Raw genomic sequence first — 5398 nt, forward strand, 5'->3', positions numbered from 1 at the left:
TTTATTTTTTTTTTCACTAGTTCCCGCAGCCTTGTGTTTTTGTTTTGTTTTGTTTTTTTCCTTTTATATGCAGTACAATAAGGATTGGTTTGATATTATTTTTTTGACGATTGACATTTCGCTCTGGTTGACCTGTGGAATTTGCAGGCATAGGATGTCTTTTTACTTCTCGTCAGCCATTTCTATAGGTGCCCTAGATATGGCTCTAGTTTCCATAGATTGGTTGATGGCATTAATGTACGTCATGACACCAGACTTCATATCTGGTGTCATGACGTACATTAGTACAGCTTAGTACATTGGGTTTGCAGCCAGCCTGTCTCCTAGTAACCGATATCTATAGGCTGTTGGTTTACTGCCATGTCTAGCTATATAGACCAATCGCTGGAGTGGTCCCGGAGAGCCTTGCACTAGGATTTCGGAGGGGTTTTATATGGTAGGCACACTCCATCACCATCGCAGGTTGCCATTTTGCTGGGCAAATTGTGACTGAAGAGAATGCATTTTGCATTTGCAGACAAATATGCCCATAATCTCTAATCAATTCATGAAGGCACTCTCGTCAGAGTGAATTTTATCCATAAAAATGGCCGCTGCTGCCGTGTCTAGGAGAATGATGTTACTACAGCCCATAACCATGTTGAGCAATGGATGCATTTCTTTTTTTCTTTTTTTTTTTTTTTATCTTTCTCCTTCTGTTCCTAAAATAGTAAATAAAATATATTGGATAATATAAGACTGGTCATTTAAGTTTCTTATTGCAAACTTTTTTTTAAAGTTGTGTAACTTTTATGTCTCTTATTCTCCCTCCGTGGGAAGCAAAAGGGTAATGAGTCGCAAAGCTTTGGCCATAAAATTAACCACCCTCCGCTTTGCATAAGTGACACAGTCATGTGTTTCTTAAAGGAAAAGTATAGTATTGTCTCTAGTTTGTCTTTAACCTTCGGCCGGTGTGAAGCGAGGGCTCCCTGCGTGCTGTCAGAGACTTGACGTAGTTTCACAACTGCTGGAAAGCTACAGAATGAAGATCCCTCGTCCTGGGCATACCTGAATCGCACATAATATCACGGGAGAGCATTTCCTAAATTCTATTTTTACACCCATGGTCCATTTATGGCAATGTCACCGGCACAAGAGGCTCGTGTGATCGCTCCGTTTCTTCTCTCCTGGTGGCATTGTGCTCTTGCAGTCCTATTGCACCCCCAGTTTAATATGCTGAACCTGTCATGCTCATGCACACTGAAAAAAACAATGCGTGCACCACATGAGACCACCTTAGCAAGCAATCGGATTCCATTCTTTTATTTATTTTTTTTTCTCCAAAGTGTTTCTGAGAAATCAGAGCAGAAATTTGGATCCGGAAACTGTTCCACTTTTGCACCAGTTCTCCCCCCACCACCATTGAGTTCTGCGCCTGTTTGGGTTTATCTGGGCTTTTGCTACTTGCCAAATTGGGTAGGTGGGAAACAAAAGCCATCTGTGTCCTGAGATAATAGTATATCGATCAGTGCATCGAATGTGGCTCACGAGATAGACTCCTGCTCCGCACTTTGGGGTCAGTGGGTTATTGGCACAGTTCAATTTTCATTACGACCGCAATGGATTTGTGGCTGTAATTAAAAATATTGAGCAAATGTGACCCCGTAAACTCATGGTCAAGTGTCGCATCGTCTTTGGACGGTTAGTGATTAAAGGGCATGTCTGCTTTCATAAAGTCCTCATTTGTCAATTTCACTCTTTTTTTTTTTTTTTTTTTGTTACTCTCTATTCCTGGGATCAGCAGCTCCACGTCTAGCTTTATAGTGTCGGCGCCTCAGCCGTGTTTAGTGTAAAGGGGCTGGCTTTGCTATTGAAATAAGTCACCCAGCCCCCTTTTTATAGAGAAGAAAAATTTCTTTTTCTGTATTGAAAAATCTGCAAAGTTCTGCAGCGTCGCATCCCCCTCAACAGCATGCCGGTCAGGAGTCTAGGACAGCAAAGTGCCAAACTTGTCGGATCCATTATTCCCCACATCAGTTCCTGCTCTCTAATTCCACTGACCTACATCAGGATATGTTTCGTAAGGAGGCAATCAACCTTGGCAAGTTTTTTTTTTTTTTTTTGAATGGGGGAGGAATGGATATCCGATGACCAACACATGGGTGGTAGAGGACGAGGGACGTCACCGAGATATTAGGGGGGTGTGTGTGATATGCCTGAGGCTTGACATCAGTGGAGAGACTAAAATATCAGAGGGCGGTGTATAGGCCGAGGTGGTGACAGGGGCCATGACCAGTCATCAACACTGAGAGGGATCATGTGACACAGATTGTTTGCAGGGTCATGGGCGAGTATGGTAGCAAGTCCCGTGATCCTTCTTTGGTCTGCTGACTGGTCGGTAGATGCGCTTCCCTCTGATCCTTCCTTATATTGCTGACTAGCCAAGAGAGACCAATGAGGGAAAAGCTGAGTATGTTGGGTGCCTATGTCAGGCCGCTCCATTTACTGGGTGATGTTGTACCTACAAGTTTGGTGCGATCCCTTTAAAGCTATTATTTGGACAACCTGTCTTTGTGTTTTACTGTAGGGAGTCCTAACGATGAGCTGAACGGTAAAGCTTAGACAGACAGCCGGATAAATCAGACCGTAATGCACGGACGGACTGGCAGGCGGCTCTACCGACCCGAGTGCGGCAGTTTCATATATTTCTATGCAACGGTCACCCTCGGGTAGGGAGAGCCGCCGGCCAGTCCTTGTATTGTGGTCCGATTTATACGGCTGTCTGCGCCCTGAGGGTCCTCACCATCAGCTGTAACAAACAAGGGCCCAGTCTAATATCTCCAGCACTTCCCAAAATGGTGGGGTCCTAGAGAAATGGCCTTCCCTCCCCCCAGCTGCAAATCGGGCAGCCTGTCTATGACTAGAAAATCGTGGCTTCTCCCCCTTCCCTTCTGCACTGCTCAGCCCCATTCACTTTAATGAAACTACAATTCCAGACAAATTATGGGCATCGTTGGCGCTGGTTTTGGAGGGACGCAGCCATGTTTTTCTGACGTAACCTGAGTCTTCCGGGACCCTATTCAAAATCAAGACTGAGCACCATCCAACCTCCATGGCAGAGAATCCGGGTGTGACTGTAACCTGTGCATCCAAAAACAATGACACCATGGAGAGACACACTACAACTCCCATCCTGCCCTGAAAGCATCTGTCTGTATGCTGGCCTTTGTAGTCCCCCTTTATCTCTACTCCTAGGTTGTAATGACACCGAGGCAAACACAATGGTTACACACTGGAGAGGAAGGGTGAAGCTTTCCACAAATTGTTTTCGGATCCTTGGGCTCCCCTTTGTGCCTCCAGGAGGGGGTCAGGGATTCAGGAGTTAATTAGTTTTATGGTTATTTACTTGGGCTTTGATGTAAACTCCTGCCTGGAGAATGGGGCAGACATGAGCCAGAATGCCTTGTGGTTATTGTATTTTTATAACTGGAATCCCTTGGCGCGGCACCAGGGACACACACGGAGTGATGAGAGCTTGTCCCAGTGCCAGACGTATAAGTAGAGCACATAGCACACTGGCACGGCGGATTCCAGGCTATTAATACCTGATATTTAAATGGCCGGGCGGGATCTGTACGAACCCCCCCGCTCCACACAGCGTATCCAGAAATCATAGAGGGGTCCCATGTTCCTGTAAAACCAAAAAGTGACTTGTCGGTGATCGCTGATGGTCCCCCAAATGGTCGTCCAGCTGCCAAACCCTCATAGTCGACTGCAAGAAGGCATTGTGATACACTGAGTGCAACTAGTAAAAAAAAAAGTTGCAATCTGGTACATGGCCCCTCTACCATGTGCAATGGGGACGTCTTATGTGGCAGAGGGGCTTTTTGGACCCCCTCAGCTACCCCGGCCCAAATTGCAAATGCCATTCGTGTATAACGAGGCCTTTCATACCTATTTCCTTTGCACAGACTGTAGTTTGTTCTTTACTTCCACCGACCAATGTCTCTATGCGTGAACCCCTGTGAAATATTGCCGCCATTATCCACGTATGATGTTCTTATTAGTTCAGGTTTATTGGTGCAGTTTATAATCTTCACAACAGGACAGTGGCTCGTAAAAAAAAAAAAAAAAAAGAAAAGTGACTGTGTTTCAGTTTGACACGTTTGTAATACCTCTCTAGATTTACCTGCAGTCCCATGTAAATCCACAAATACCAACACGTAACCTCACGAGCCAAATTATTAGGGGACGTGAACTGGACAGAAAAAAACATCCTAAAACTGGCCATACAGGAGAGCTGGTGAGCCTAACCTGCCGAATTTAGTGGGTCCTGCGACCTAACTGATTTGTAATGGGGCCTTCTAACTCCCTTTGTAGCACAAATTGGAGGAGAGCGGGATTAGGCAGTTGGATTTCAACATGCCCAATCCTAATGTTTTCCCAGAAAGTTAGGGTACCGTCACACAGTGCAATTTTCATCGCTACGACGGTACGATCCGTGACGCTCCAGCGTCGTAACAATATCGCTCCAGCGTCGTAGACTGCTGTCACACTTTGCAATCTACGACGCTGGAGCGATAATTTCATGACGTATGTGCGATGTAGAAGCCGTTGGTTACTATGCGCACATCGTATACGATATATGTTACACCATGCAATCATGCCGCCACAGCGGGACACTAGACGACGAAAGAAAGTTTCAAACGATCTGCTACGACGTACGATTCTCAGCGGGGTCCCTGATCGCAGGAGCGTGTCAGACACTGCGATCTCGTAACTATATCGCTCGAACGTCACGAATCGTGCCGTCGTAGCGATCAAAATTGCACTGTGTGACGGTACCCTAAGTATTTGGCATCAGCTTAGTCCGCTCTCCAGAGCTGAGCATGTATGGGGGATCAGGAAAGATATGAGTCCCTACATCTTGGGGGATCTACGGTGTTTGTCCAGCTCTGCTATGTTCGTGCATGACAGGTGGACGGCCTGTGAAAGAGGAAGAAGACTGAAACTTCCTCTATTTTGGACTTTTGTGATGCATATTCGCCTTTACTCCAGATTTACATATGAATCTTGTGACTGCGATACTATGTAGCACACGGATGAAGACTGAGCCGCAGGGGAAACCGAGCAATCAGGGTTATTGACCTCGAGAAATGCAGGTGAAGATGGGGTGTCACGTAGCGGCATCATTGCGGCTGCGGTTTTCCAAAAACTGAGCCTAAACTGTGATGTGAGGCATCGCCGTAATAACAGTGCGGGTCCTTCGGATACCCCCTGTAGTACATGGTCCCAAACAGGCCTTTTCTCAACCATGGTGCATCAGCTCTCTGGCTAATAGAAAGGGTTCGCTAACCCCCAAATCAATGAAAACCCCTGACCAGTCATCCAGTGGTGCAACCAATGATTCCCACTAGAT

This window comes from Ranitomeya imitator, chromosome 8 (assembly GCF_032444005.1).
Source record: "Ranitomeya imitator isolate aRanImi1 chromosome 8, aRanImi1.pri, whole genome shotgun sequence".
NCBI classification, from domain to species: Eukaryota; Metazoa; Chordata; class Amphibia; order Anura; family Dendrobatidae; genus Ranitomeya; species Ranitomeya imitator.